This window comes from Peromyscus leucopus, chromosome 15, assembly GCF_004664715.2.
Source record: "Peromyscus leucopus breed LL Stock chromosome 15, UCI_PerLeu_2.1, whole genome shotgun sequence".
NCBI classification, from domain to species: domain Eukaryota; kingdom Metazoa; phylum Chordata; class Mammalia; order Rodentia; family Cricetidae; genus Peromyscus; species Peromyscus leucopus.
In genome coordinates, this window is record NC_051076.1 from 11,860,871 (window position 1) to 11,881,177 (window position 20,307).

Sequence of the window (20,307 nt, forward strand, 5' to 3'; positions counted from 1 at the left end):
TGAAGCAGGGAGTCATACATGTTCTTTGAAGAGTAAAACTATTTTTTTTTCCCTACACATTAGATGCAGGATGCATGAGCCCTTATTACTCTCCTACCTGGTTAATAATTACGGTATGCGGTATAAAATCCTTACCTTTATCTAGAAAGCTGTGTTTTGTTTTTTCTTCTTGTTTTGTTTTCAGCCAGGTGAATTTCAGCAATCACTACTTGCTTAAAGCACATTGATTTTCTAACACCTGCTAAAAGATTGGGGTCTCCTACCAGCACCCATCAACCAGCAGGACTCAAAAATGTCCATCACAGTCCCTGCTGAGCCTGTCAACCCCACACACAGGAAGGAATGTGGCAGATTCGGGCATCCAATACCTATTTGTTAAATGAGACAGGGGCTGGATTTTGCAAATATGCACTCTAATAGAAAAGGTACTGTGCACCGTGCTGAGGACTTCTGGGGAAAAGAGAGAGAGGTCTGGTTTTAGTCACAGGATGCTTTCATTTCTCCGGGCATGGCAGGCTGGCCAGCTAGTTGCCTACCGGGAGGAATGCTATGTCCACCAAATATAGTAGTATTAATAGGCTTAAAAAAATCTTATCACCATGAGGCTGTTATTCTCTATCTCCACCTTGATGCAGGAACACTGACTTCCTTCCCCCCCCCCCTCGCGGGCCCCCCCCCCCTGTAGGATTTTCCTTTCTCTTACTAATTTTGTTATTTGCAGTTTTATACATGTATGCAATGTATTCTAATTCTCTGCCCTAGAATCTCCCTCCCATTTCTATCCATGCTCCTCCCTCATCCCTACCGGTCCCTCTTCCACATTCATACTTTTGATTGTGTTTTATAACATTTAGTTTAACCAAGGCCTTCTATGTGGCCATTGAATTGGAACTATCCGGGAGAGCCCAGCGCAGTGGGCAGTAGATAAACAACTGAAGGCCATGACTTCCCCTCTCTGAATTCATCAGTAGCAAATAGGTCAGCAGTAGGAGTTAGGCCCCTTCATCCTCTCCTTTTCCCTCTTTTCCCTCTCCCCCGCTTTCCCTGTCCATGCCTGACTCTTGATGATAGGCCTGTTTTGGGGCAGATCCACCCACGGCTGTGGTGGTCACATGATTGGAATGGCAGTGTCTCGCCCAGAAGACATCTTAGCTTCTCCCTATTTTTCAGTTCTTACATTAGTTCCACCCCTCTCTTGAAGTGTCCCTGAGCCTTAGAGGGGATGGTAGAAATGACTTGTTTGGGGCTGAGCTCTCAACAATCACCTGATTTGTTTTATTTATTCTTAGCACCTTGTACAGCCACGCGTCTCTGTGTTCATCCTGCTGGATGGACAGAAAGACTTCTCAGTTTAAGGCTAAGAATAAGATTGTCTATAGGTATAAACGTAAATATTTAGAAGGCAGTTTGACATTGTGTCAGAGTTAATGGTTTCAGCAAAAGGCAGGATACAAACTTAACATGTAAGTAGACTTTCTATACACCGATGATAAACATACTGAGAAAGAAATCAGGGAAACACTCCTATACATGATAGCTTTAAAAAAATTACCCTCCAGGAAACCTAGCTAAGGAGGCAAAGGACCTCAACAATGAAAACTTTAAAACTCCCAAGAAAGAAATTAAGGATACGCTAGAGGATGGAAAGGCCTCCCATGCTCATGGATTGGTTAATATTGTCAAATGACCATCCCTGCAAAAGCAGTTTATAGATTGAGTGTAATCTCAATCAAAATCCCCATGCCATTCCTCAAAGAAAAAAAAAGTAGTATTTTCCTTATTATAAGTTAGGGAAAGTTCAGCATCCCCAGGGCATAGAAGGAGCAGAGAGAAGCGACTTCCCAGCCCGCAGGAAAAGTGGGAGGCTACACTTTGGTGGCTTCTCATCGCCAGCTGCAGGAATACCTGGGTGAGACCCTGCTCCCTCAGCGAGTTCACGTTGCTGTCACAAGGGCTATAAAGGGACACTTGGGCCTGTGTTCTTGTATCTGTGGCCAGACTTCACAAGTATTTTTAGGGCCCCCTTTGTCTCAATCTGATTTCTGCTTGAGACTGTTACCACATGTAGCCTGTGTTGAAATGACTTTTAAACTACTCTCTGGGTAGTGGGGGAGGGGTTGGATCAGAACTGCAGCCTTTAAACCGTTTTATTTTTTTCCTTTCTTTCTGAATCTTGTTTTTTTAATTGCTAAATATCCAACAGGCTGAACAGAGGAAACTCAAGTCTAACCCTGGAGGGACCCTGTTTAGTCATTGTCTAGACAGATGAGTGTCGGTAACGGGGACTCTGTTTCTTTTGCTTTGTGGAACAGAAGGTGGTCCTTCCATTCCAAATTTGAAGATGCTAACATTTTCGTTTGTTGACCACCAACCTGCTGTCAATAAGCCAAGGAAGGGAGCCACCCACTCACCGACCAACAATTAAGTCAAACTAGTAGCGAGACAATGCAGGTTTTGCATAGAGGAGACCAGGTTACAGCCTAGCAAGCCTGCTACGCTTTCAGAACCCCACTTTGCTTTTCTCTAAAGTGAGGATTTGCTTTTTAAAACCTCACTTTTTAATGCCTTTTAAAGAAGAAAATGATCTAACACACAGAAATGCTCCAAGCCTCGTAAGGGCTGAAGAAATTGCCCTTCTTTTATTCATTTCCTGGTCGCTGTTGAAGCTCTTAGCTTTCTTGCTTTTCTCTTGTGAGAATTCAATTGAAAAAGTAGGCATTGCAGCCCATGGTTTTAGCATCAAGTTGATAGACAGTGAAAGGAGCGGCTGATGTCAAAGTATAGAAAAGCTGAAGAGGTCCAAGTTTCTGTGAGGGGGAAAATGGTGCAGATATCATGTCGAGGTATCCAACAACAGTCAAATTCATAGATTCCAAGAGACCTGGTAGCTGCTGGACATGGTGGCTGCCGGGGCCTGGGATGGTGGGTGGAGAGCATCTAAGCGTGGCATTCTTAGACTTTCAGTTAAGCCAGAAGAGTGAGCTCCTGAACTCTTCCACACAACAGTGTTGTAGCTAGTCCAACAGGACCATGTCCAGTTAAAAGTGTGCCAGTCTCGAGAGGATGTCAAATGAGGCAGTCTTCCCGTCTCCCAGCTTCCTCAGAAAACTTGGTCAAAGCCAAGTTTCTCCAAGTAGATGGCCCATGTTTTTAAGCTGTGTGTGTGTGTGTGTGTGTGTGTATGTGTGTGTGTGTGTGAATTCCATGTATATGCTCTGTAGCTGTGTGTAGAGGCCAGAGGAGGACTGGGTGGTTTGTTCTATCACTCATACCTTTTCCCCTTGAGATAGTATCTTTCACTGAGCCTGAAGCCTAGACTCCTGTCTCCACTTCCCTGGGGCACTGGGGTTACAGGTCCGCTTAGTCACACGCAGCTTTTCACATGGGTACCAGGGACTGAACTCAGGTCCAGAAGCTTGTAAACAATGGCTCTCACTTCTAGAGCCTCCTCCTTCTTGCCCCAAGTGGATGGCACACTAAACTGTCTCTCTCGCTCCTTTAACCTCTCGTCTTAAGTTCTGTATGGAATGTCCCTGAAAGTCTCAACCTGGGAAGTTTTGTCTCATTTATTCAGTCCATTCTCACCATCCATGCGCTGTGTTGTGGGAAGACCACTTGCTTGGAAGAAGAACACAGGTCTCAAGCAGAAAGGTACAAAGGTCCCACCTCCTGGGCTAAAGCACGAGTGTCTGCACTCCTCTTGTCCAGTGGGCAAAGCCCCTCTCAGGTGCCATGCTCCAAATCACTGGTGCTCCTGCTGCTGCTGCTGCTGCTGCTGCTGCTGCTGCTGCTGTCCTCTTAGGATGTGGGATTTATTACTGAATATGATTTGGTGTGGTGTATGAGAGCACAGGGAAGCCCCAAGGGGTGCAAGGCCCACCACTCATCCAAGAGTCCACGGTTCCACCTGGGAATTGTTGGACCCCACAGTCATCAGGGATGAGCCTTTTCTTAGCTACTATGTGTCTTCAGATTCATCCGCATTACACTTGGTGAAGCCTCATTTCTTTGAGGTATGGATCTTCCAGCTGCCAGGGAACTTGAACTTGGCTTTACGCAGGGCCTCAATTGCATGCTCCTTCATCTACAGCTTGGTGCTGCAGATGGACAGGATGACCTGGCTAATGTGAATCCTGTGAACCCTGGGGCTTCCCTAAGGCACCCTGCATACTTTACATGCCTGCCACTGAGATCAGAGACATCAATAGCCACCAGAAAAATGTCTCCAAGGTCGCTTAGAGCCATCCACATAGGCAACAGGCTGCATACATTCCTAAGGAGGCTGCTGTGAGTGTCCACCGCACACCAGGCCCCTGGGAGGAAAGAGACTTGATTGGCTTAACTGCAGAATTTTTGTTCTTCCTGATATCACCATCTTACTACCCCTGCCTTCAAGTAGCTTACCTCCTTTTTGTGGAGATAGACGTGTAAAAGAACTATTGTACATATTGCAGATTTTTTTGTTGTTGGTTTTTGTTTTTTTGAGACTGGGTTTCTCTGTATAGTTTTGTGCCTTTCCTGGAACTCACTTTGTAGACCAGGCTGGCCTTGAACTCACAGAGATCCACCTAGCTCTGCCTCCCGAGTGCTGGGATTAAAGGCATGTGCCACCACCGCCCGACTAGATTTTTTTTAAAAAAATAAGTAGGTTTATAGGCACAGCACAGTGTGAACATACAGGGAAGATGACTGGCAGATAAAACCAACTTGTAAGAGAAAGCACTGCTAACATTCAGAGAGCCCAGTGTCTGCCTGCACAGAGATCAGTTATGGCCTCAAAACAAGAAAGAAAGGGAAAAGCCTGCCTGTTCATCAGCAGTCAGAGGAGAGAAGCAGCTATCTGTGACGCCAGCAAACTTTTTCCCACCCCACACTGTGGCTCATGACATCCACAGCCACTGAATTCCAGTAGAACCCAGTGCTTTGTAAGACTGTGGCTAGGGTACCTTTGAGTCATGTCCCTTTCAATACAACAGCAATCAATAAAAATCCCCAGGAAAATGTGGTTAACCACAAGGACATCCCTCCCCACCCCCACCCCCACCCCGTCTCAGCCTGTGATTCATTCAGTCCTGTGCTCTTCACTCTAATATACTCCATACTGGGAGGCACTTACCCTCCTTCAAGGAACGAACAAAAGTCCTACTCTTTTCTGGCCCATGCTTCTCTGCCTAGGACCCCTGGGAAGCTGAGACCTGCCCAGTACATGTGTGTCTGTGGCTGAGGAAAGCTCTCCCCAGACCCTCGGATAACAGGGTGGAAAGATGTAGTCTGCAGTCCCTGAAGGTGTCACTGAATTAAAAGCATCTTCTCTCTGACTGATGCTGCTCTGCTCTCTCCCACATCGTTGTTAAAGTAAGTGCTGACTAAGGCATCTGCTGGTCACCACCTCCTCCATTTTCATTCATTAGGAATGCATTTGGTTTTGCTAGCATTTCCTACCGGTTAGGGAATACATTGTGATTACCTGGGCGGAATGGGTGAGGCCGGCTGAGGAGAAGGCAAGGAAAGGAGAGCTGTGGGAAAGCCTTCATGGGTTTCTATGGTGTGCGTGTTGTGGCTACCCTCCTGGGAAGTCCCAGCCCCTCCAGAAGGATGTCTGCTGGCAGTCCACTCGTCACCCAGCAGTCACTGAAGTGTGACCTGCCACCCACAGGGGACAGCTGGCGGCACTGGTACCTAGCATTGTGAAAGCAGAGAAAGGATGCAACATTTTCTGCAGCCTTGTGAGATGGGTCCTTCCTTCCTTTCTTCCTTCCTTCCTTCCTTCCTTCCTTCCTTCCTTCCTTCCTTCCTTCCTTCCTTCTTTCCTTCCTTCCTTCCTTCCTTCCTTCCTTCCTTCCTCCCTAATGCCCATTGTCAGTGTTCCTAATTCTTCCTCAAAGTCTTTTATTTTAAGCTTCTGGGGTTAATATCCAGAAGGCAACTGGAGATCCATGGAAAGGTCTCCCTTTTCCAAGTGTGTGTGTGTGTGTGTGTGTGTGTGTGTGTGTGTGTGTGTGTGTCTGATCTAAGCTAGGGAAGACCAGGATAAATGTTCACAGACCATATTACAATATGGTTTACACCTTCCTTTATGTGCATTGAATTCATTTGGCAACATCCCACTGCATCTAAAAACTTTGACTTGAGGAACCAGCTACCTTTGGCTGAGAACCTGCTGCATTCCTTTTATCCACACTTGGTATTTGCTCAGCAGTAACAGAAATGCTTATGGAGTACTTTCTGTGGCCAGCATTTTGGAGACTTCGATTTGTTTGATGCTAGCATTCATAAGATTTGTGTTTTCTTAATTTCTCTTTTGGAGAAACCAAGGCAGAGAGAGGCTAAACTACTTTTTTCAGACGATTAAGTGGCAGAGCCATGACACCCATCCACCAAAGATGCTGTTGTCATTCACTTCCCATTAAGCAGAAGGTCAAGTCCATGACCAATCGTGTCACCCAAAACTTCAGTGTCATTTATGAATCAGAGCATAAACGCTGGGAAGAAAATTGCCCAGGTCTAAACATTTGAAGAAAGAGATTCCTCTCTGGAAATAGGTAACATTAACTATGAATATGCTAAGGTCTGCAGCTAAAAGGAGTAAACCGTATGCGCAGTTCTCGTTAGATGACTTTTTTTTTTTTAAACATTAAGTCCTCTGATTAGCAAACAGTACAGATGTTTATAAGCTGGAAGATTTTCAGTATCTTTATTTGAATTGTACAAAGTGGCCAAATGTAGTTTGGCCCCAGGCTGCAGAGTGTGTGTATCTGGTGCCAAGACACAACTGAGCTCCGCCTGAGATGCCGCACATTCCAGGCCTGTTACCTTGTGAGTGGAATATTTAACAGATTTTTTTTTTCCTTTTCTGAGATGAAGAGCAGAGCTAAGTAGGATAGGGGCTGGTTGGACGGCTGGCTACGGGGCTTCTGTGATCAGAGGGATGTTTAAGTGGGAATTCCCTGGGAAGATAAACAAAGATTTGCCACAAACAATCCCTTTGCTGACAATTCGGGACCTACAAGGAGATGACAGAGTAAACCACTTGGGGTGTTTGCCATGTGCCGGACACAGTGCTCAATATTTTGCTTTGGTGGCTCTACTTTATCCTCACTGTCTGTAAGGTAGACTCTGCTGAACCCTCCTCCATACAGGGAGAACATGCAGGCAAGTCACGAGTATGACCCATTGTTAACCCTGTGCTGCTCTGAGCTCTATGTTAGCACAGCTGGTTTAGGGCCAGCAGTGCCAATAACTAATGCATGAAGCAGAGCCGAACGGGCCATTGTTTTCCTTTCCCAAACCTTCCCAACTGCCCGAGGAGTCAGGTGTTGTTAAAGTCTTAGGTTCCCGGATACTGAGTAAAAGGTCAAGCTGTTTGCTAAGGGCCACACCAGTGTGTGGTAGAACTGGGGATAGAACCATGTATGCTGAATCTCAAGCCTTAAATCTCTTTACTTTTCTATACAACATCTTCATTAGCACCAATGACAAGCTCACAGGCAAAACCCTGGAAGTGTGAGCCAGCCTGGCTCTTGATGGCAGAAGAACAGCAAGTGTTGGAGCTGCAGGATGGCGCCGTGGGTAAAAGCACTTGCTGTGAAGCCTGTCCACCTGAGTTCCATCCCAGGCCCCACACAGGGGATGAAAAGTGACAGCCACTCCTACCTGTTGTCCTCCAACCTACACATGCACCGTGTGGCACACATGGACATGTACACGCACACACTCTCACTCGCATACACACACACACATTTACACAATGCACACACACAAAATAAGTCTTTTATTTTAAAGGGATTGTGGGATTGAGGCAGGATTTTAAAAGTTTGCATTGACCACTGTGTCTGTAAGAGCAACCAAATGAGATCTTTTGGGTGTGTGTGTGCGTGTCTGTGTATGTGTGTGTACATGCATGTGTGTATATGCGTGTGTGTACAGGTGTGTGTATGTCTGTGTATGTGTGTATGTGCATGTGCATGAATGTGTGAACACATGCAGAGGGGCAACTGGGACGAGGGCAAGGAAGAACTATTTTCAAATTGAAGAAGAAATCACTAGGTGCCAGAGAAGACTTGCCTTGTACCTTGTTAAATCTCATCCCTTAACCTGATGAGTCAAGGTTAAGGAGACTCGTGCGGGTTGGGTTGCCATTATTATCCTTAATTTATCCACAAAATAAACCCTGAACTCACTTTGAAGTGCTTTCGTGAAAATGCAGCCTTAGTGTTGGTCAAGGCCCTGTGAGCTCCTCCACCCCCTGCAGGGCCAGGGCTGTCTTCCAAGGAGAGTGGAAATATAAACAGAAGGACCTCCCTCCCCTAGGCCCCTTGCAGGAGCCCTTATTCAGCTACTGGTCCTTTTGCCTTGGAAGATTCTGCTTAGGTTGAGTCTCGCCCCAAAAGCAATATTTTTTGCTAGAGGTGGAAAATTCTAAAAGCAAAGGTGTGAAGTGAAGCTTTTTGGTGAGTGTTGTCCATGGAAGAGCAGTCATCCTTAGCATGGCCGAGATGTGCTCCAAGACACACATTTAGGCTCAGCAGGGCTGTATTCACAAAGGTACGTGATGGCTCACCCCTGACACCCCCCCCCCCCCCGACTTGGTGCCTGTTTCTAAGTGGCTTGCACTTCTTTAGTAAAGGGAGGAGTCAGGGTTCTTCTTTGTGGACAGTCAGGTTTTTCCTCTTCGGGCCTCACGGTACCGCTGTGTCCTATGAGCACTGACTGGGATACGGAGACCACACCCAAAGGATGACTGCAGATTGCAAATGTTCAGGGAGAACAGAGGTGAAGGGACGGGCTTGACCTGAACTGGCTATCCTTTGGGTAGAGAAGTCTGGTTGTGGAAGATGAAGTCTTAAAACCATTACTCCCTGTTCCTAGCCCAATGCTAAGGCATCCTTGGGCACCACACTGAACTCTTCTGAGAGTGTTCCTTTGCAACCCCTGGGAGTGTACGACCCAGGGCACGCTGTCTCTCTTTCACCTACTCATCTCAACTTTAGAAACCAGGCGTCTGTGAGACTGGGGAGTTTGTCACCCACCCAACTCCTACTGCGTGCACGGGCTCACATTCACATTTCGGCAGATTCTGACATCTCTGCTGGTCAGTATGCACCGGAACAGGTGTCTTCAAGTGATTCTGGGAATGGCCCAAGAGGAAAGACAGAAAAGCGTGGATCTCTCAAAATTCCCCTCCCCTTGCAAAGAACAATCTGCATCAAGAAACAAAGACTTTTTGAACTGCCTCTGTGTGTGTGTGTGTGTGTGTGTGTGTGTGTGTGTGTGTGTGTGTGTGTGTGTGTGTATGAGTGATAGGCAATGTCATGTGGGCCTCTTTTGGTATTGGGCATCTTGGTAAGAATTCCCAAGAACTGGCACTCCTTGTAGGAGAACTTTATCCACTCCCCAATCATGAATGTGTGGCATGTTTTGTTTCTTTCTTTTTATTTTTTAATCAAAGGATTTAACCACAGTTGTTGTGTAGGGGACTCACAAGGTGTGGAACACAGGGCATAAGTCAAGGACTTAGAAGTTAGAAGTTTCAGTGGATTCGGCCAGTGACTTCTGAAGAGCTTTCCGTGGAGGGTATTGTAAGTAGGGGCTGTGGCCTTTGGGTTTCCCCGTCAGGAAAGGTGGAGTGTGAACATGCAGTGGTGGAAAAGCACCACATTCCGAATCTCACAGTCATTGTGCAGTGGCCCAGGCATGCTTGCCCTCTGCCCTGTACTCCTCTGCACACCATCGAGTTCACCATTGGTAAAATTTTTGTGGTTATTTTAACAGTTCTATAGAAATGAGGTGGACAGAAAGCTTATTCACAGGTTATTTAGAACACATAAAGCAATTCCCTCTTTTCCCTCCAGAACATCTGGATCATTATAAAGAAGAAAAGGGAGGGTTGGGGGTGTGGCTCCGTGCTAGAGCCCTTGCCCAGCATAGACAAAGCCCCGATGAGATCCATTCCTAGCACCATGCGAAGATGGAGAGGAGGGAGGGGAGAATGGCATTTAACGTCGTAAGTGTTGTGAATACTTTACACATTGGGAATGTACCTTGTTTTCAATGAACATTTTTCACAGTTCATTGTTTTATAGGACTAGAAGTTCTTTTCTTTCATAAGTAATTAACCCAAGTAGCTGTGTGTATTGAAGTAGATTTAGAACAATGAAAACAATGTGGTAGAAAAGCATTCACAGGTTCATGGGGTATTTGAAAGTTGTAGAAATGCAGACATGCTAAATGCACTCTATTCTCTCTCTAAACAGTTTTTAAACATTTAATTATGTGTGTATGTATGGCTGTGTGTGCTGGAGTCCAGTGCCCATGGAGGCCAGAAGAGGGCGTTAGAGCCCATGGAGCTAGAATTACAGGTGGTTGTGCACTGCCTGATATGGGTGCTAGGAACTCAGATCTTTAGAAGAACAGCAAGGACTGTTTTAACCACCAAGCCCCTTTCTATTCTGTTGATAGAAACAAATTTGGATAACAAATTCTACCTGAATCTTGAAATGAAAGCTTGATGGTGTGCTATAAACCAATTCTTCTCTGGCTTCGCCGGTTAGCTGTGGGGTCTCTAGTGCGTTCAGTTCAGGCAGGGTGGTGCTACGCTGGAAACAAGGACTTTGGACCCAAGAAAACCCATGAAGAAAGGAGGGAGAGCAAGTAAAAGGGGGTCCCATCAAAGCTTGTCATCTCAGAGGCTAAGAGGCAGCTGGATAGAGCAAAAGGCCAGCTTCCAGGCCTTTGGCAGTTGTTAACATGGAGTCCTGTGGTTTGCCATGTGGCTCTCTCTGTGCAGGCTAACAGAACTACCTCACTCTCCTAAGTCCACTCACCTGAAAAATGGGGAGGAAAAGGGAATTGCCCTGGAGGTGTCCTTAGAGGCAGCACTGACATCATGAGGCCAGACTGAGCTACTGTGATTGGCCTGTGACCTACTGAGTCTGGCCTCCCAGGTACTGACTCAACACTTACTTGAGTCACCTGATTTTCCAGTTCATACATACCATAGGCTCTGACCAAAAAAGGGCAGGATGTAAAACTCAGATATCTGAAGAACTATTGTGAGCATGAACTTGAGGATGACCCGTGGGGAGAATCCACAAAGCTAGGATGTTTACAATGGACTGCAGTCACTTGAGAGATCACCAGTGAACACTCTGCACCCCTATACCACTGTCACCCACAGAACCAGTGACAGTGACCTTCTCTGTCTCCCAAGAGGGACTGGGGTTTACACACGGAAGCCCTAGTGAGCCCTTCCGAGTTTGAGTGAGTGGCAAGGGGATTCCCTACAAGTTCATGACCTGGATTTCATTCTTTTGTCCACTCACTGGGACTTTGTGGTGGCCTTGTCTGCAGAATGGAAGATGAAACCTCAAAAATATTTAAGGGCCAGAGGATCAGCTAAGAACATGCCATCAGATGCTCATTTTCTGAGGATGGCTCCTAGGGTTATGTGCATTGCACACTGTTACTCAATACAAAAGCAAGACTACTTCTTTCCATGAGAATGGACTTATTTGGGTCTGGCTAGAGCTGGATGAAGTGACCCCTACTTCACAAGCCCAAGGTTGAGTCTTCTTCAAAGTTGTATGACTTCAGAGGCCAGTGGGAATTCCTCCTAAGAGGCAGCAGTCCTTGGTCAAAACCCTTGATCCTTTGGCCATGAGACTTGGAAGATTTTCCATGAAGGGTTTAACAAGGGTTTAATGTCCACATGTCAGAACAAGACCAAAGTGTCTTCTTTGAGCCTCAGCAGACAGCTTTGAGTAGGAAGTGACAAAAGTCTTGGCCAGAGAAGGCTTGCTGAAAGCAACAAGTGATGTGGGTCCCATGTCATCTCTTTCAAAACATAAATTCACTTTTTATAAGCGTGGTTCTACTGTGATGCTGCCTGGCTCCTTTCCCGTCTTTTCTCTTTGGGAAATTGACTATTGGAGCAATTAAAGCTAGTGTATACTACTGTGTCACAGTACAGTATGACCCGTCATCCAGTTCTCTCCTTGGACCTCATCACAGGAGATGCTGGCTGCTCCCAGCGGTGGCTCTGGTCCTCTCTGTGCCTAAGTCTTCTACAGCGTCCTTCCCTGTACCAAGCTTGAGTTGTTCTTGGATTTTTCTTTTCTCATTCTCATCCCTTGAAGGACTACAGAGCAAATCTTTATGAGGCAGAGGCAGGGAACAGTAGAAAGACTGCGGGCCGGGAATCAGGCAGACTTGGGTCACAGTTTTCGATTTCAGCCTCATGCAGTTGCACAGTGGCTTGTTTGCTGGTAAACCCAGTTCTGCATTCAGCACAAGGGTGGGGATGAGGAATTGTTCAGTCCACAGTGTGTACTCCCCATGCTCTGGCAGTTATGTGAGTGAGATAGCAGAAGACACTGAGGTTACATAAAGATGGCTATGCCCAGGAAAGCACTCTGTCAATTGTGTTCACCTGTGGGAAGTGCTGATGGCAATTCCATTTGCTGCAAGTTTCCTTATATGTCTGGCTTTCGGGGATCTAATCAGTGGACAGTCTTTTTTTTTTTTTTTTTTTTTTTTTTCTCGAGACAGGGTTTCTCTGTGTAGCTTTGTACCTTTCCTGGAACTCACTCTTGTAGCCCAGGCTGGCCATGAACTCACAGAGATCCACCTGCCTCTGCCTCCCGATTAAAGGCGTATGCTACCACTGCCCGGCAGTCATCAGTCTTTTATAAAAACAAACAAAAACTTTTATTACATTTACTGTGTGTGTGTGTGTGTGTGTGTGTGTGTGTGTGTACACGTGCGCAGTGCACGAGCATACGCATGTGCTGACATGCCACAGCGCACACATGGAAGGCAGAGGACAACTTGGAAGAGTTGCTTTTCTCCTACCTTGTGGGTCCTGGGGATCAGACAGGTAAGGTCATCAGGCCTAGCTTCACAGACTGAGCCTTGTCACCTACCCACACCAACAATTCTTGCAACCATAAGAGCAGGTGGTTTCCTAAGACTTGTCCTACAGAGTCAGGATCAGCTCTGCCACAGGTTCCTGATACCAATAGTTACAAGTGATGCATCAGAGGCAGAGAAAAGGATGGATCCTGTCTACAAGGTTTCCCATATTGCCACTGCCTTGAGACTTGTGACATTTCCTGTAGTCCTTTATGGGAAAGACATCGACTTCAGCCCAGAGTACACACAACTCTTCTCTTTCACTCCCACTCCCAGAATGGTGTTAATAATATGACTCTACATTGAGTATTTGCTATGTTCACATTTCTTGCCTCTTTTCATTCTTACAGTTGTTCTGAGCAGTGAGCGCAGTGAGGATAGGATTTAGATACAGCATTGTTTTCTATCCCTGACTCAAGGCTGTCTGCTGCAGCTCAGGGAAGAGACTTTGATTTTAGTGTGGTCATATTAAAAAGTTCCATGGCACAGAGGACCCAGGATTTCTACTCAGGACAGCTGTTTCTCAATGGGAATTCCTCCTTGCCTTTGAACTCATGTTTCTTCGAGGAAGACCCATGTCCTCCTGTGTCTACGAACTGAGGGGATAGTTTACAAAACTTTAGTTGGATCCAAAAAGCTAATGGCTGTGCTTGTGAAAGTAAGTAGGCATGGTAAATTCAAAATGAAAAATAAGAGTGAGGTGTTATTACTGCATGTCACCTTTTCATAGCACTATAAACACCTAAGAAACTCTATAATACTCCATATGACAAATGTTAAAACATAAGGGAGGGCCGGGTGGTGGTGGCACAAGCCTTTAATTCCAGCACTCAGGAGACAGAAGCAGGAGAATCTCTGTGAGTTCAAGGCCAACCTGGTCTACAGAGTGAGTTCCAAGACAGCCAGGGCTACACATAGAAAACCTGTCTTGAAAAATAAAAGAAAGAAAGAAAGGAAAAGCACAGGGGAGAAGCTGAGTGTACTTGCCAAGAGCTAGAAATATGCCCTCTGAGTGATGAGCCGAGGCTGGACCTTCCAGGGTGAACAGAATTTCTCTCATGTAAAAGGTTTCTAGGTGAAGCATGATGTAGGTATGTTGGCGTGCCAGAAGCCCTTGGCATGTCTGAAGATTGGAAATGATATGGTGTGCTTAGAGCAGTGGAGAGAGCACAGTGTGGAGGTGGCAGAGAGTGGCAAGGAGGTGACAGAACACTCTGGAAAGGGAGTTTGGGGCCACAGGGTGATGAAACTCTCTGTCTGAGTATTTTAGGTGTATTGAGACTTCACCTGTTGGAGGAAAGGATGATTAAAAATGGAGGTAGGCTTGCTTGATGTTACTGTATTCTCACTGAAGATGTGTGTGTGCCGTGTGTTTTGTTCAATAAAAGTAAGTTTTAGTGCAGTGATAACATCTTGCCTTTATCATTTTGCATTTAGCAAAACCAAACACTTTCAGCATGCATGGTCCTACTGGGGTCTGGCTAGAGTCCCATAAGGGGATCCCAAGTTCATAGGTACAATGAGGCTGTGGGTTTCCCCCGCAAGGTAACATGACTTCAGAGATGAAGAGGAATTCCTCCTGAAAAGCAGCAGACCTGCATAGAAACCTTTCATCCCCTTGGCCATGAGACTTGGAAGATTTTAACTGAAGGGCTTAACACATGTCAAAACTAAAATCAAAGGCTCTTTACTGAGCTGCATCAGACAGCCTTGGGTCAGGGGTACAGAACAACAATGGTCTTGACCGGTGAGAGCCTGCTGAAGGAACTTCATTCCAAACAAGCCTGGCTGGAGCAGGAGAGTGCATGCCTACTTTGAATGTCAAATGTTGCCGGGGCCCTCCCAGCAACACATGGTAAAGTATTGTCCAAGATCTTTAGTGGATATGGGGGAACTGATTCATGTGTGATGGTGTCATGGTGCCCACCATCAGATCTATAGTGGACCCCAACCTTCCTCTTAACACTCACTTCTGCTAGCCCCTCCCACAGGGCACATTTCAGATTCCCCCAGAGCCCCGGGGGTCACTGTACAGGAGCTATTCATGCATGACTTTCTCACTCCCTTCACCCTCGCCAGACTCACAAGACAAGATACTGTGATTGAAGCCTGGAGACGCAGTCACCTCTGTGTTGACCCTCTTTATTATACTGGACTCAGAAATGCTTTTAGGATTCCATCTGGACAGGACAGATATTTTAGAATGCTGAGCACGCCATTGAAGTTCAAGATGCTGCCTCTCCTCTTTGCCTCTCCATGTCCAACTCCTCCTGGCATTAGGCTGCATGGACATACATACAACATAAATACTGAGACAGTCTATCCATGTCCTTTGCAGGACTGGGTGCTGGAAGCAGAGGCCCCATGCACCTCAGAGAAATGGATGTAGAATCAGACCCTGTGTGTAATTAGAGCAGGACTATGGAAAGGGCACGTTTAGTTCTAAGAGCTCCCAACTTCCTTCCTAAAATAAGGTCATAGACAGTGAGAGATCAAGAGGGGGTTGCTTTTGTTTCTGCTACTTGAATATGCAAATATATGCATGCATGTGTGTGAGTGTACATAGGTGTGGGTATGTGCATGTATTGTGTGGATGCACGTGTGTGTGTGTGTGTGTGTGTGTGTGTGTGTGTATGCATGTGTACATGGCTGCACGTGTGTGTGGAAGTCAGAAGTTGATGTTTGCTGTCTTCTCAATTGCTCTCTGCCCTACTCACTGAGGAAGGGGCTCTCACTGAACCTGGAGGTTGCTCATTGGGCTAGTCTAACAGTCCAGTTTGCTCCAGGCATCGCCTATCCATGTCTCAAGTTTAGTTGGTGGCTTTTATGTGAGTTCTGAGGATCCAAACGCCAGTCCTCATGTTTGTGTGGTGAACACTTTATCTACGGAGCTATCTACAAAGCCCCAACGAGAGTTTCAAAAGTCTGTGTTGGGCTGCTCCAAATGCCTACCGCATGTCAACTGAGCTCTTGATGGAAAGGAATTCACAGCTGTCCTGTATCCAGAGGAACATTTAGGAAGTACATTAAACACCAGGACAATTACGGATTGTTTTGAGCACCCAAAAGTGATTTTTGTCCCTGAGTGTGACGATCATTTTGGCACCTGTACTATTTTGCCCATTGCTATAAATTGCCTGTGGCCCAGGTTCTCCTTGCTCTTCATGAACAGGCCCATCGAAAGACATCTTCATCCCCCAACGAATCACAGGGACGCTGCCATATGCTCTCTCTTTCTCTCCATCTTCTTTTCCTCTTTCTCCTTCTGCTCTTCCTTCTTCCTTCTTCTTTCTGCCCGATTCTCACCTTCAGTCCATTCCCATAGTACTGTACAGGGAAGGGCATTGTATACTGTGAGCTGCTGGCAGCTGATCCCTGAGCATAAATCATCCTCCATCATGGTCCCTTCCAGGTACTGTCACCCGCAGGCTACTGTGCACTTCGAGGAGGAGGCTTCTGCACTTGGCACTGAAAAGAGCTGTTCACAGTAACAACCAAGAGAAGGAATCCTTTCAGAGCTGGTTGAAAGGCAGCTTATGTGTTTGAATGTTGTTCTATCTCTTCAAGCTGGAACATAATGAAGGTTTCATGATTGACCTTCGTAGCCTGCTTCCCTTAGAGTGCATGCCACGGGGAATGTGTGGCTCCACTGGCTGCTTTATATTTCACTGGGGAAGCTAGACTGGAACTCAGAAATTGTTGCAGCCACTGTTCTATTGCTGAGAAGAGACACCATGACCAAGGCAACTCTTAGAAAAGAAAGCATTTAATTAGGGGCTTGCTTACAGTTTCAGAGGCTTAGTTCATTATCTTCGTGGTGGGGAGCATGGCAGCAGCTGTGGTAAGGGAGATGTAGTAAAGAGCTACATCCTGATCCACAAGCTGGGCATGGTGGGCAAAGACAGAGACAAAGAGATTGGGCTTGGCATGGGCTTTTGAAACCTCAGTGCTCACCCCTAGTGACACACTTCCTTCAACAAGGCCATACCTCCTAATCCTTCTAATCCTATCAAAGAGTTCCATTCCCTGATGACTAAGCTTTCAAATGTGTGAATCTATGGGTCCATTCTTATTTAGACCACCTCAGTGATCAAGAGTGCAGCATTGAGTCAGCACTAAGAAGTACAGGGAGTCATTTCAAGCAAACCATTTGGGCTCTCTCTGGACTATGGCTTCCTCAGTAGAAAAGGGAGGTACTACTACTCATTTTGCAAAAGCACCAGGCTCATGTGAAATAAGAAAGATGGAGGTGCTTGATGTTATGGGAAGACCCAGGAAGACCCCAGGGACTGTGGTTAGCAATCATCAGCATCCTATGGCTTTTACGTGTTTGAGAGAAAGGATGGATTTGCTTTTATTTTTTGTTTTTGTTTAACAAAGAATATTTTATATTCTAAGAGATGTTTGCCTAGACCTGGAACTAGCTTATAGGATGGGAAATATGGTAGGGTCAGCCAGCCTGAGCTCCTGAGACTTTGCCCATGCGCATCTTGGTTGGGAGAGTGAAGGGGGGTTTGCAGGGGTGGCAGAGGAGGTGTGTGAGGCCCTCCTCTTGGCCACAATATCAGAGAGAATTCCCAGGTGTGAAGGGCACTGCAGAAAATCAGGAGACTTAACAAGTGATTCCTGTCCAAACTCCTCTGGCCAGTGTAGACCAATACACTCAGGGAAGAGTTACATGAGCACTCTGTAGTACAGTATGTAGTATACAAATCAATCATGTAAGAAATATAGATTCTGGATCTATACTTTCGTGTTCTTCTACACACAAATGCTAAATTAATTGATCTGGAGGCAGTTGTGGAGCTGCCCAGTTCTTCACTTTTTACACAAACAGGAATCTTTCTGACATGTTTAATCTTTAAAAGGGGTCTAATGAGACCATTGCAATGTGACAAGAAGTAGGTGTCTTCTATGATACAACACACATCTCCTGCCACAATGAGAGGTCCCACTAACTTCAGGGTATAGGTGAATAAGCAGATGAACTCTCCTTTGTGAAAATCTCCCACCTTCATACCTTTGTTTACTGTTAACTTTACTCAGGTTATGTTGGTACGTATGTGCACTCCACTGTGGCACTCGGGAAATTCTCTATTCACTTTCACCCTAACATGATGGCAAAGTAATGGCCTATCTTCTGCAAAACTCCTTTTTAAAGATGATTTAATAAATACTGTCAAGACACATAGGAAAGCCACTGACGAGATTAAATAGTCATTTATGCTATTTCATCTGCCCAACTGCCTATGTGAACCATGGCTGTGGGGGGCTTCTGGAACCCACCGAGTTTTGACCCCGGTCACAAAGTTTTCTCCAAGCCTCTGGGTATTGTTCCTGTCCAGTATTCTTTCCCAGTATCCTTCAGAGTGGATCAAAACATGGACATTCTGTGGCCTCCCCACACAAAAATAATGAGTGCGGCTCAGCTGTAGAGCTTGCTCTCACCTAGTTCAGTTATGAAAGTAGCACATTAAACATTTCGGAAGGGCTTTGCCATGGACTGCTTCTGCAGCGAAGACTTTAGATTTGAAGACTCTTTGCTCCTCTTATAAATGGCGGCCTGGCCTTGAAGCCCTGAGAGGTACTCGGTGCCCAAATGAACAGAGTCTTAAAATAAGCATCGCACCCCTGGCTGTGCTCCAGAGTCCCTTCATGGTCCAGTTCATCTGGATTCTTGTAATTCCTATATGCTCCCCTATCTTAATTGCCCATGGCTGTGTCGCCAATACAAACAGGATGAGGGAAGAGCGCACACCCTGTGCACATACCCATGAGCCCCAAGCAAGCTCCATCCTGGAAACCTGCAGTGTTTTCTGTAAGGCACCAAGTGGCTGACTGTTGAAATGCCAGTGTAGGTAGTGAGGAGCTCGGCCATCCTTCCGAGCAGTTCACACACCTCACCATTTTACAGTTCAGATGGAGAGCTGCTGTTTAACATGAAGGAAACTCCAAACTAGTCACTGAGCTTTTGGAGGATATGCATTTGGAAGCTAGTCTCAGTGCTGGTTAGTACAGGTTGGGTGTGCTGGGACGAAGTGGATTCCAGAACTTTCCTCAGCCCTGTCCTATCAGCCGTTTCCAGTAGGCGTACAGCTGGCCTGCTGAGCTGCTTTGAAGTTTGTGACTAGGTAAATCAGAAGCCCCTTCATGGTGCCAGGTGACAGCGTAGTTTCAGACTTGGCTGCTCCAGCTGGAGTGGAGCAGCACAGTGCACAGGGCCTGGAGAAGGGTGGAGTTTAGTGTGGATTGAGAACTCTGTCCACTTCCTCCCTTTGTTCCTTAGCTGTGAATGCAGGTCATCTAGAGAAATAAGCAAGACTATTGTTCTGACTTGATACCCTGTCCCCTGAAGCATCATGTAACAAGCTGATCGGTGCCCAGGTCCACTGTGTCCACCTGCAAATCCTCTCAGTGTGTTCTACTGCAAAATCAGCTCCACCAAATTAAATCCACACGGAATAGTGATAAGTGAGGAACCCTTGCACACATAGATGCCTCAGGGCATCTGTGTAGGATGATGGTGTCTTGGCCAGGTATAGTGGCCACACCTTTAATTCCAGCCCCTGTGAAGCTGGCAGATCTCCGTGTGTTCCAAGCCAGCATGATCTACATAGCAGGTTCCACTCTAGTGAGGGCTATTTAGTGTCTCTCTCTGTCTCACACACACACAGACACACAAAAGTCTATAAATTAGTTCCCATGGATGAGTCAAGAGTCGTATTTTATTAGGCACTTGAAATGCATAGAATTGTAGTGTGGATGAAAAGTAAAAATAAAATAAAATATCCACGATATGACAGAGGGGTGTTTCTTGGTTTTTTTTTTTTTTTGAAGTATAAGTTCAGGGCAGGTAACAGTCCTCCATGTCCCTCTATAATTATGTTCAGGCTGAAGGGAGTGAGTTTAAGATTGAAGCAAAAAGAACAACCAGAAAAAGTGAACATGAAAAACGGTGAAAGGACAGAGGAGCTTTTGCACAGAAAAGATATGATGAGGAGAAAACATAAAAACTGGCCTCAGAATTTTTAAGCAGGGATGAGGGGAAATCAGAAGCCTGGGGACAGACCTGGGCCTCCCCTGGAGCCCTGTGCTTGGCCTTTGTCTGGAAAGAACGTTTGTACAGTGGGAGTTTTCAGAGACAGCTGAGTCTGAGTTCTGAGGGTTTTGTCTTTGACAGTCAGAGGGGTTGGACGCCGCTAACACTGAGCACACCTGAGGGACATAGGTCATCAGTCCCTCCACACACACTCACATCACTCCAGAGAGTCCCCGAGACTGAGCATCACAGTACTTGCTTTACTTCCATCAGACTGGGTCATCAGGATCGTCTATTCCTCTTCCTATTTGTTCTCTGCCAAGTCATGGATTTAAGATGTTCCTAACAACAGTCCATGC

General features: G+C 46.1%; 1 protein-coding gene and 1 non-coding gene across 4 annotated transcripts in view; one reads left to right on the plus strand and one right to left on the minus strand.

Moving 5' to 3' along the window:
• The window catches only part of Tgfb2 (transforming growth factor beta 2), an 87,866-nt gene that overhangs the window by 25,390 nt on the left and 42,169 nt on the right, over window positions 1-20,307 (plus strand). The window lies entirely within an intron of this gene.
• Window positions 4,218-4,348, minus strand: LOC114698240. Its single transcript, XR_003735328.1, has one exon. It is a non-coding gene; the product is annotated as a small nucleolar RNA SNORA70 (small nucleolar RNA).